At 41.0% G+C, this 12,844-nt stretch overlaps 1 protein-coding gene across 16 annotated transcripts in view; it reads left to right on the top strand.

Moving 5' to 3' along the window:
- The first annotated feature begins 3,099 nt into the window (after nucleotides 1-3,099).
- Nucleotides 3,100-12,844, top strand: part of ppfibp1 (PPFIA binding protein 1) — a 164,496-nt gene continuing 154,751 nt past the window's right edge. For 6 of the 16 annotated variants that reach the window (XM_008111496.3, XM_062981759.1, XM_062981762.1 and 3 more), the window contains exon 1: nucleotides 3,110-3,272. The gene's annotated coding sequence lies outside the window, so the exon portion shown is untranslated. Of the gene's footprint in view, nucleotides 3,273-12,844 lie in introns of all 16 variants that reach the window. The other 10 variants (XM_016993973.2, XM_062981755.1, XM_062981753.1 and 7 more) reach the window with 5 other exon arrangements.

Genomic DNA, 12,844 nt, shown 5'->3' with positions numbered 1-12,844 from the left:
GAAATAATACAGTAAATAAATGTGATAAATCTGAATATATACATCATATTTCCCTATCCACCCTACAATTTACCCCGATCAGCCCCGTATACCGTATGTGGATCTCAGACATATTGATTTGCTTAAATACAGAGCTGTTTTTTATGTTATTTTGGGTCTTGGCCACGCATAAAATATGTTGTTCTGAAGTGAGATTCCCAATAAATTGTCCATATGGATCAAGGTACAAGCCTCTCACCTGATACAATGTACCCTTTGCTGTAGAAGTGTCCCAGCAGTAGCACAGATTGAATAAAGCTTCTATTGTTTGTCTTCATTCTGGTGAGATTCCTGATTCCTGACGCAAAATATTTGCCATTAGTGAAGCTGGCCAGGTGTTCCTTGGTATTCATGGGTCCTTGGAAAACCTCAATTTTCCAGCATCAAATGCAGTTTGACACCATGACTCAGTGGTATGAGACCTTGGGAGTTGGAATTGGCCAGCACTCTTTGGCAAAGAAGGTTGCATTGACCGACTGTCTGCACAGGGTTCCATACTTCGCACTTTAACAACACAATTGTTCAATGCTAAGGCTTCCCGCCAAATGGAACTGTAGAGGAGAGTCTACTGAACAAGCTAGTACCTGCTGCATACCAGTACTGCCATGTGTTGAGGAGTTATGAAGCTGGAAGCATTACATTTCATTCAACCCTTGTATTATTATTATTATCTCAGAGTCTAAGATTGTTTGGGGAAGCCCTGCTCTCGGTCCCACCTCCTTCGCAGGCACAATTGGTGGGGATGAGAGACAAGGCCTTCTCGGTGGTGGCCCCTCGGCTGTGGAACTCCTTCTCCAGGGAGATTAGATCAGACTTTATGCAAACTTTCTGCAGACTTTCCCTCCTGACTTTCTGCAAAAAAGTGAAGACGTGGCTTCATGACCAAGCCTTTGGAAATTTGGTGCAATAATAGATACGAAAGATGTGCAACTAAATACTGGAACGGCCTGGACTATGTTTTTGGATCTCGTGAATTATTATGTTGTATTGTGTTAAATGCTCTTAATTTGTTTTAATTGTTTTTTATAACTCTATTTTAGATGGGTTTTTTTATTGTACACTGTTTTTTGAAGGGCATTGAATTGTTGCCTATGTGGTAAAGCCGCCTTGAGTCCCCTTCGGGGTTGAGAAAGGTGGGGTAGAAGTGCTGTAAATATGAGGGTTGAATGAAAAGTAATGCCTCCACCTTCGTTACTTGGGTTTGGATGGGAATATTTTAATGAATCAAACGCAGAAATAATCCTTAGGATGTGGTCTTTAACTACCACTATTCACTTTTCCACATAATCACCAGACAATTTGATACATTTCTGCCAATGATGAACAAGTTTTCTGAAGCCGTCACGGAAGAAGTCGACCAGTGTCTCATAGTACCCATTGTGCACAGATCTTCCGATAACCAGGTTATCGGGGCTGGGCTGTGGTGCAGGCTGTTGAGCAGCTGCAATAAATCACTCTGACGATGAGGTCATGAGTTCGAGGCCAGCCCGTGGCGGGGTGAGCACCCGTCAATTAAAAATAAAAAATAGCCCCTGCTCGTTGCTGACCTAGCAACCCGAAAGATAGTTGCATCTATCAAGTAGGAAATAAGGTACCACTTATAAAAAAAGTGGGGAGGCAAGGTTAACTAATTTACGACCTGGAATGAGGAAGTGCCGTCAGAGTGGATAATGAAGCAGCTGCTCCCCCCTGTGGCCAGAATCGAACATCCCCTCAGGAGAAGGTTAAATTGCCTCTGCGTCTGTCTGTCTCGGTCTCTGTTTGATGTGTTTATGGGCATTGAATGTTTGCCCTATGTGCGTATAATGTGATCCGCCCTGAGTCCCCTTCAGGGTGAGAAGGGCGGAATATAAATACTGTAAATAAAATAAATAAATAAATAAATAACCAAGCAAAGCAATAATGTGACCCACACGTTCTTGTGAAATGCAGATTATGCTTGAAATTTCTCTCTGAGTGATACGATGATTGTCTTGAATCAGTCTGTCAATCTTTTGCTTGTGAAACTCAGTGGTTGTTGTCACAGGACGTCCAACTCTTTGTTTGTCACGCAACTCAGATGTTCCCACCTCAACATCTTTAAACTTACTCGTCCAACGATGCACAGTACTCACATCAACACAATCACCATAAACAGCTTGCATTCTCTGATGAAACTCCACTGGGGTGACACCTTCTGCTGTCAAGAATTCAGTGACTGCACGTTGCTTAAGTCGCATTGGCAGGGTTCCATATTTCGCACTTTAACAACACAACCGTTCAATGCTAAGGCTTCCCGCCAAATGGAACTGTAGAGGAGAGTCTACTGAACAAGCCAGTACCTGCCACATACCAGTACTGCCATCTGTTGAGGAGTTACGAAGGTGGAGGCATTACTTTTCATTCAACCCTCGTAAATAATCCAAGAAATAAATAATGCGGCATGACTCATTGAGAGCCACATCCACAGTTTTAAGGTGGTGAGATGCATTCCACGTTGGACATGCCTATTCAGCAGCAGGGCAGCCAAGCGCAAGGGCAGTGATCATATTTTAAATCTGTTTCCAACTGTTTTCTCCATGTTTGGAGGGTGTTTCATGGGCAGGAAACACGAGGCTTCAGAGGGAGCCTTCCTGTGTTTACTCAGCCAGATTCGCACTGCGGGGCTGGTGTTTTCCAGGGCTGGGAAGAAGAAAGCCTCATTGTCAAGGCACTCTTTCGCTGCCAAGTTGCGAAGGAGACCCATTTGCGAGCGTGAAAGTCTTGTTTTTCCAACCACCAGCTCCTGATAAGGCAATGCTGTAAAATTAATGGGAAAAAAAATCCAAAATGAGACTCCATCCCTTTGGTCACAGCAGAAATCTTCCCACATGGAGAACACCCCCCAAATCCCCCTTTTAGTAAAACCCTCCTCCGCCTTTTCCAACAGCCCTGGAATGTACTACAACGGGGAGGGGGGAATGAAAGAGTTCTCCCTCCTCGACTGACTCCCTCTTACTCCAATCAAAACCAGGGGCTTCAGGATTTTCTCCAATCTCGTTAGCCGCTCCCTTTTGAGGGCGGGGCGAACTGCGGGGAGGCGCCAGACGCTCTGCTGGGCGCCTCAGTCTTTGCTTGGAAGCTTGACATGGTCGGAGGAGGAGAAGGAGAGGCGAAGCGCGGCTAGAGGAAGGGAAAAGAAGGACCAGGGATGGTTTGGTGAAGCCGGAGAAGGAGCGAGGCCCAGAGGCACAACTTTCCACACTTCGCTTTGGGTGAGTGGTTTTCCTGAAGTGGGAAAGCAACACATTGTTTGCCCTGTGGAGCTGCTTTCCTGTCAGGCTCTTCATCCGGTTGCTCATCCAGCAGGAAGTGCAAACTTGAGGCTCTTGTTGCGGCTTGGAAACAGAAAGGAGAGAGGGAGGGTGGGAGAGTTTTCTTGAGACTGTAACTTTGGGGTGCATCAACTGTGTAGATCAAGTATGGCCAAACTTGGTCTCTCTAGGTGTTTTGGACTACAACTCCCAGCATTCCTCACAGCCTCAGGCCCCTTCCTTTTCCCCCTCAGCCGCTTAAGCGGCTGAGGGGGAAAAGGAAGGGGCCTGAGGCTGTGAGGAATGCTGGGAGTTGTAGTCCAAAACACCTGGAAACACCAAGTTTGCCCATACCTGGTGAAGATAGATTGCGAACTTGGAGAATTGGGGAGGAATTAGCCAGAAGTAAGGAACACGTTTCAGAGTCCTGGACAGTTTATTTGAATTATTGTGTGTGCAGAGATGATTTTTTTTTGTAAAGCTGCATATTTACCTAGCTTTACTGGGGTATAATACCATCTTTATTGCATTTTATAAGAGTGGTTTTGGGAATAGGTGACAAAATACAGTGTGCTTGGGATCATAGAATCATAGAGTTGGAAGAGACCCCGTGGGGCATCCTGTCCAACCCCCCCGCCAAGAAGCAGGAAAATCGCATTCAAAGCACCCCGACAGATTTATTTATTTATTTATTTCCATCATTTCTATGCCGCCCTTCTCACCAGAAGAGACTCAGGGCGGCTCACAATCTGGCAAATTCAATGCAGAAAACAATACAGTACAAAACAATACAGCAGAAAACAATACAGTACAAAAATAAAACATAACAAATTAAAACAATCAATTTAAAATAATCCAATAAATACATTTAAAACAGTACAATAAAAATACTTAATCCATTAGTGCACGTAAACCTTAATCCGGACCGAGTTAAAGCCATCATAATTCATTAAATGCTTGTTCGCAAAACCAGGTCTTCACCTTTTTTCTAAAAATCAGAAGGGATGGAGCCTGCCGGATGTCATTGGGGAGGGAGTTCCACAGCCGAGGAGCCACCACCCAGAAGGCCCTATCTCTCGTTCCCACCAGCCGCACTTGTGAGGCAGGTGGGACCGAGAGCAGGGCCTCCCCAGACGATCTTAAAGTTCTCATGGGCTCATAGGAGGAGATACATTCGGCTAGGTAAGTTGGCTATCCAGCCTTTGCTTAAAAGCCTCCAAAGAAGGAGACTCCACCACAGTCTTGGGCAGAGAGTTCCACTTCTGAACCGCTCTTTGAGTGAGGAAGTTCTTCCTCATGTTCAGGTGGAATCTCCTTTCCTGTAGTCTGAAGCCGTGGTTCCCCGTCCTAGTCTCCAGGGCAGCAGAAAACAAGCTTGCTCCCTCCTCGCTATGACTTCCCCTGATATATTTATACATGGCTATCATGTCTCCTCTGAGCCTTCTCTTTTGCAGGCTGAACATGCCCAGCACTTTAAGCCGCTCTTCACAGGGCTTGTTCTCTAGGCCCATGATCATTTTAGTTGCCCTCCTCTGGACACATTCCAGCTTGTCAACATCTCCCTTAAATTGCAGTGCCCAGAATTGGACACAGTGTGATTCCAGATGTGGTCTGGCCATTAGAAATATCCTAAATCCAAAACACATCAGAAGTGTTTTTGGATTTTGGATATTTTTCTGATTTTGGAATAGCTGGATTTATATATTATATGTACAGTAGAGTCTCACTTATCCAACATAAACGAGCCAGCAGAACGTTGGATAAGTGAAAATGTTGGATAATAAGGAGGGATTAAGAAAAAGCACATTAAACATCAAATGACGTTATGATTTTACAAATTAAGCTCCAAAACATCACGTTTTACAACTAAGCAGTTCAATGTACGGTAACGTTATATAGTAATTACTGTATTTACTAATTTAGCACCAAAACATCACAATGTATTAAAAATATTAACCACAAAAACATTGACTACTAAAAGGCAGATTGCGTTGGATAATACAGAATGTTGGATAAGTGGAGGTTGGATAAGCGAAATTCTACTGTATATAGATTTAGATATACACATTTACACTGGAGAATGAATGCAGTTTGACACCTCTTTACGTGTCATGGCTCAATGCTCTGGAATCTTGGGATTTATAGTTCAGCACTGTTTGGCAGAGTAGGTTTTATCATTGACAACTCCCAGGATTCCATAGCTTTGAGCCACAGCAGTTAAAGCGGAGCCAAACTGCATTCATTCCATAGTGTAGATGTGTCCATAGATACCTCATATACATGGCCTGAAGGTAATTTAATACACCATCTTTTTCATGATCTAGTGCAGAGCCTTCCAAACATTCATGTGTTGGCTTCAATGTGTAGGTGTGTTGCATGAACATAATAAAGAGAAACCTTTGCGTCTATGTGAAATAGCAGTAAAATATATATAAACAAATGGGACAAAACAATTTGATGGAACAAACCAATGATTAAGCTGTTCGGCCAGAAATAAAAACAAAAACACAGGGTCACATATTTTGGCAAATGGTAGATTTGCGTGAAGCCCAAAGGAGTGGATTGAAGACAAATGGATAGGATAGGATATAAATGGAAGGTTTTCATGAGATATATTGTGCCGCCATACATTTCTTTATTACAGTTCATGTATGTGTCCATATCTCTTATGAGGGGCTGGTTTGACTTCTGGTTTGTCAGTAAAACTGAGTGACTGTTGCAAAATGACACAGGTTTAAAAAGTGTGTCACTAACATGAAAAGTTTGGAAAGCTCTGCTTTAGTGCATGAAACAAAGTTTGTGTACTATCAGAAGGCAAATATGCCACTGTTTCAGCCACCCACATGGACAATTCTGGATTGTGGATTAATTCAGATTTTGAAATTAAACTGAATCAGGGATGCTCAACCTTGTTGAAGATGCAAATGCATTTCCAAGAGCAGATGCAACTTGGAATGAGCTGCCAATTAAAAAAAAACCCCTTCATACTAGTGCTAAATGGGAATGGCATTAACAAGTGGCAGAGATCAGACTCAAAAAATCTTGCTATGCTTTGGAGAATATTTTTGGCTACAAACCCAATACTTTCCAGTCCTAGGCACTGTTTATCAGTAGCTGGAAAAGTTTATGAGCCTAATCTTATAAAAGGAGCGACAGATTCTCCTTAACCTTTTAGTGGAGACATAAAAATCCTAATTAACAACTTCAACTCACAGTGCTCTAACTGTAGGAATGGATCTAAGATTTTCCAATGGCCTCCTTCTGGATCAGTCTGATTTTATCACATTGGCACCTGAATTTATTGACAAAACAGTTCAATTAGCTCTTGAAGTCATAGTTTTATGAACTTGAGGTTTGAATACTTTCGGGAACAGTATACCCAGCAGATGCTTCATGTAAATCTGGCTGTTCCAAGACTTTGGCCCTTTACAGGCAGCCCCCAAGTTACAAACAACATAAGTTCTGTAGGTTTGTTCTTAAGTTGAATTTGTAAGTGGGAACATTTTTAGGTGTAACTCCAGCCAAATTAATATAATATATAAAATGTAAGCTTTGGGTAGCAAAGGTAAAGGTTTCCCCTGACGTTAAGTCCAGTCATGTCTGACTCTGGGGGTTGGTGCTCATCTCCATTTATAAGCCGAAGAGCCGGCATTGTCCATAGACATCTCCAAGGTCATGTGGCCGGCATGACTGCATGGAGCGCCATTACCTTCCCGCCGGAGCGGTACCTATTGATCTACTCACATTGGCATGTTTTCGAACTGCTAGGTTAGCAGAAGCTGGAGCTAACAGCGGTCGCTCACTGGGGTTTGAACCTGGGACCTTTCGGTCTGCAAGTTCAGCAGCTCAGTGCTTTAACACACTTTGCCACCGGGGAAGGATAGGAAAGGATTAACACATCTGAGATGTTTGTTTTGCTGCCTGTGCATCAAAGTTTAGATTTCACCTCACTTTTGTCCCTGTAATAATCGGATATTGAAAAATTTGGCTTGTTGTGGAAGCAAGGATTGGTGATAAAGCTTCAGAGGAGACACCTTTTCCCCATGATAACTGTTTTAGGAGTAAATTTCCTTTCCTGGGGTAGATTTTTCTCACTTCCTGTTGTCTCACCCTCCCCCCCTTAACTATGCGTCATTTATAATCGAATGTTTGTAACTCAGGGATTGCCTGCACTAGGCAATCCATCTATATTTATGGTTTTCATTTTTGAGGAGGGAGGATATTTCAGATGAGCGGTAGGGATGAGATATTTTCTCTCCTGTCGGCATCTCTTTGTATGTTTAATATTGATGTTTTCTGCTGCTTTTAAACCCTGCCAAATGTTGTCTGCCTCTGCCCTGGCAAAGTAAAGATTCCAACAGACACAGAGGTCTTTATATCTTTTCCTGCCTCTGAAACTGGAAGCTGCCATATATTTGGACCAGACATCTGGCAGTGACTTATTCACAGGAGCAAAACAAACCCACCTTATTTTGACCAGTGAATAAATACACTGGGAGGCACCATTGGAGGAGGAGTTGGGAGGAGATAAAATAAAGAACGATTGAAGCTCTGTTTTGAAGTTCAGCCCAGCTGGGATGCCAGTTCCCTTTGGTATCTTTAACCTCAGTTTGGAGACATATATGGTATAGTGTTCTCATGCAATATTCTCACTTTTTTTCTTGCCCTATGACACAGTGTGGGACTTATTAGTAAAGTCTTACACACTGAAAAATTGAAGGAAGAAATGCTGGGAGAAAAATACAAATATCTTTTATAAAGTTTCCCTTATGCCATTTTTATGGGCAGGAGTCCAAATGCATCTAAGGTTAAAAAAACACCATAGCATTGAGCCATGCCAGTTAAAGTGGCATCGAACTGCGTTAATTCTATAGTGCAGAGGCAGTCTCATTGTCTCTCTGTGTGTACTACCTTCTTAACTCTTAAAAATACCCCACCCACTAAAACGAATAGAAATAATCTGTCATAATCCTACTACTGAGTCTTGTTGCACCGGTTAATGGCCATCATTGTTGTCAGTCTCTCAGTTGCTTAGCATTATAATGGCAATGGCATACTGTTTTGGGCAGTGTGTTGACCTTTCTCTTGGAACAACAGCAGCAACAAAAAGGGGTTTATTTCAAGTAGTGTGTGTACAAGAGACAGGGACCAAAAGTTGTTTGGTGAGGAAGTTTTAAACTTTGACTTTCTTTGGCTAAAAGCCTAAAGCTGTGTTTCAAAAACTAAATAAGCTGTTGCAATGTGCTCCTTTGGTTTATGTTCTTCATGAATGGTTTCCGCTATTTTCAAGGATAAATTAGATCATTTTTATTAAACACTTATTGAGAGAGACTGATTCAGCTTTACCTTGTGTTTTTAATCCGCAGACAAATGTTGATGTATTATAAGCAGTCAGTATTGCTAGTTCTTTTTCCTCGAGTCTTGTTCAAGGATTTGGCAGTAACATATGCACTGCAAATAGTTGGAAATGGAATATATGGAAGAGAACAAATTACTGGCAAAACAAGCATCTCAGTTTTTTAACTTGGAAGCAAAAGCCCTGGAAGTAAACAAAAATCAGAATTATGGAATAGCAAAGAGAATTGATGTACCTGAATGCAATATAATAAATTATCTTACCAAGTCAGCATGGGATGAGCTGCTGTGACCTTCTAGGTGTTTTTGGACATTACCATTAGGACTGTTGAGTATTGTAAGCCAAAAACATTTGAAGAAACAAAGCCTATATTCTGGATTTGCTTGGGACTTCATTTTCAAGTGCTTTGGACTTCATTTTGCAGAATCCTTGATCACTGGACAAGGCTGCTTAGGTTTTTGGGAGTTGATGCCTAAAATGCCTGGAAAACCAGAGTTTGGGAATCGCTATTCTGGATGATCAAGGAAAACCAAACAGGGTGAAGCTGTGCAGGTGAAATCAGTGCTCTTTTTCAAAATGAAGCACATGTTTAGCTGACTCACAAGTTGAGTCTCCTTTTCTTTCTTTCTTTCTTTCTTTCTTTCTTTCTTTCTTTCTTTCTTTCTTTCTTTCTTTCTTTCTTTCTTTTTGGCCAAGTGAATAACAGTGGGACATATGGAAAGCAAAGGATTCTACTTCAGGGGAATGTTGCCATCAAAGAAAAGCTGGCCTTCCACACTGGCCCTGTGTCGACCCATGTCTCCTAGTCAGGGATTTTCCTGTACTTTATAGTATGTGGCGTAATTTATTTTGTGAATGGAAACATATTGCATCCTCCATCCAATAAAGAACCAAACCTTTTTCTCCATATCCATTGATATAATGGGCAATGGGCATGCTGCAAGGATTACAGTTGACCCTCCATATTTGTGGGTTTGACTTTTGTAGCTTTGATTATTTGCGGATTTGATTTAAATGTTCTCTCTATCTTTAAGTCATCCAGTATGATTCTATGAACTTTTTACAGAGTCATGCTGGAGGATATAAAGATTCCTAGAGAGGTGTTTTCTCAGGAAAAAAATACACCAGTGTTTTTTATTTGTGTGTTTCCATTTTTGTGAAGGGTCTTGTGCAATTAACTTCAGCGATTGTGGGGGGTGGGGGGGCTTACTGTATTGTTGTTGCTGTATGAAAGACAGTTGTGGAGAAGGTGACAAAGTTATAGCCATGCAAATCAGCAAGGACTCCAGCAAATTAGTTGTCTCTTTAAATTAGTGGGGGAATTTTATATCCATACAAACATTGAGTTACATTTCTCAGCATGCATGCCTCACCATTGACTGTGCTGGTTTGGCCTAATGGGAGTTGGAGTCCAATAGCATTTGGAAGGCTGCATGATTTCTGCCCCTACTCTAAATTAATGTATATGGTTTGCTTGAGCCATATACACACCAGGGAAAGTAGCAGCTGCTTTGGGTGTCTCTAGCTTACAGCAATCACCAGGAGATTTTAGATATAGCATCCCTGAGGCATAAAAATAATGAGCTGATTTGATACAGTTAGCTTGGCAAAGATGTGCAAGACTTTGCAGGACTTTTAATGCAGAGCAATGATTATCCCAGAAAGTGACCTAAGGCCTTTTCACACTACATAATTATAGTACTACGTTTCTCTTGAAAGGTCATGGTGACAGTCTATGGATTCTTGGGATTTGCAGTGTAGGAAGGATAAAAAGAGGAAAGAAAGAGAAGAAAACCGAAGCTCCCTCCTGTGTCTTCCCTTCCTCATAATAGAATATATAGACAAGTAGCTTTCCTAAAGCAAGGATTCTGTCATCCCCCTCCTTCCCAGAAGAGTGAGAGTAAGTTTTTCCAAAACCAACATTTATTCACTGGAAGAGAAGTGATATAGATACATTGTTAAGGTTTTACCATTCTGGATGGGAATTTTTATATTTACAGTGGCTTTCATTTTCTCGATGGAGTCTGTGGTTGTAGATCTAAGTATTTTGTAGTATTTTGTTTCACATTGAGCTCATTTACAAATCTCTAAGTACCAATGTTTCTTTGATCTTTTTTCCAAGTGATTAATCAATCTAGGGGTGTTGAAATGATTAATTCTTTCATATTGGTCAATAGAGAACTACTTATCAATTTCCATCTGGTTTATCTGTGGTTATTATACCTCAGAGATGAAAGTGTACTTTCTGTGTGAGGTCTTGAGTTTTAAAACTATATGATACAAGGTGGCTGTGAGAGATTATGTTGTGCCTGAGGTCTGACATGCTAATTTTCCATAGGGTCTGTAGGCAATATATAGATCTCCAGTAGATGCTGGACTGCTACTCCATAGCTGTAACAGCCAGTGATGAAGGCTGATGGGAGTAGCAGTCTCATAATGTCTGGAAAGGGCAAATGTTTTCCACTCATCTTATAGATGCATGGGTTGAAAACTGTTTGTACTTGTAAGTCACTGGCAAAACTGGAATTTCATTGAAGAACATCTTGCTATCCCTAGTTAGAAAACACCTTCTCATATCACTCTTCAGCCTTTCCTTGGCTTTTTTTTAAAAAAACCTTCTACTGACTGATCAAGGGAAGTTTATTTGCTACGGCTTTTAGTCCAAACTTTAAAGGAGCTTCCAAGATCCTGAACTGATTTGCAGGATAGAATCCAGTTCCTTTAAAGACTGGATAAAAACAGAGCAGATTCACCACCCTATTGTATTAAACCTACTAGTTTTCACTGGTTGTTTACTCCAAGTTCTCTGTTCTCTGGACATTAAGATAAGGTTCTGGAATAACATTTTTAAGTGTATTAGTTTTCAAGTCTTGTCCTTTAGGGAACCTTTCTTTACATTGAGTCATCTGGTGATGAGTTCTTTGTTTATCTGCCAGGGAATCATCACATACTGTATTTCAAAGAACTGTGCAACATGATATGAAGTGGAGAGGAATAAGAGGTAAATGAGGATATATTAGCAACAGATTGATGTGGGTTTTTGACTTGCAGCTGTTGGAACAAAAACAAGAGTATATAGGTTTTTGCCTACTAAAAGTAAGAATAATTGGCAGAAAATCTAAAAGAGTGTACTTTTCTGTGAAAACACTTTGAATTCTACAGTGATTCTGAAAATAAATCTCTTGGTTGAATAACTGTATTGCACTAACATCTTTATTAGGTCAATCAGGATGGCACAAAATTACATGAGATGAGAAAGGTTCTGAAGGGCTATAAAGTTTATATTTTCCACTCCTATTTTAGAGAAGAGGGTGGGTCATGTGAACTTTTGGGGACATTTGTTGTTACAGTAGAGTCTCACTTATCCAAGCTAAATGGGCCGGCAGAAGCTTGGATGAGCGAATATCTTGGATAATAAGGAGGGATTAAGGAAAAGCCTATTGAACATCAAATTAGGTTATGATTTTACAAATTAAGCTCCAAAACATGTTATACAACAAATTTGATAGAAAAAGTAGTTCAATACGCAGTAACGTTATGTTGCAATTACTGTATTTATGAATTTAGCACTAAAATATCATGATATATTGAAAACATTGACTACAAAAATGGCTTGGATAATCCAGAAGCTTGGATAAGCGAGGCTTGGGTAAGTGAGACTCTACTGTATTTAAATCAAGGACAATATATTCTTTTTAATAAAAGAAAACTTGTCCATCTGCTATCTTTGCTGAAATATCTCAGAAAGGAAGTGCTATCTGGAAATCTCCACCTGGTTCCAGCTCCAGCACCAGCAATGGTATATGTGTATATGTGCCTTTAAATCTCCCATCAACTTATGGAGACCCAATAGAGTTTGAATCCACTTTAAATTCACTTCAGGGAGGGGGGCCTTTAAACAGTTCAGCCAGACAGGTCCTGGGCCTCACTAAACTACAAACCCCAGAATTCTGCAGGTGGCAGAAACTGGACTTAAGTGGATCCATGCTCGGGTGTGATGAGGCAGTATGGCAATGAATATTCAGAGGTGGTTTTGCCAATCCCTGTCTCTGAAATATAACCTACTGTACCTGGTGTTTGATGTCAGCTTTCCATCCAAGTACTAACAGAGCTGACCCTACTTAACTTCCAAGATCAGTACGAATCTCTTTTCAGGTATGTAGACCTCTAGCAATGA

This window comes from Anolis carolinensis, chromosome 5, assembly GCF_035594765.1.
Source record: "Anolis carolinensis isolate JA03-04 chromosome 5, rAnoCar3.1.pri, whole genome shotgun sequence".
NCBI classification, from domain to species: domain Eukaryota; kingdom Metazoa; phylum Chordata; class Lepidosauria; order Squamata; family Dactyloidae; genus Anolis; species Anolis carolinensis.
Note: the sequence above shows the minus strand (reverse complement) of the source record. Positions and strands in the feature narration are given on the sequence as shown.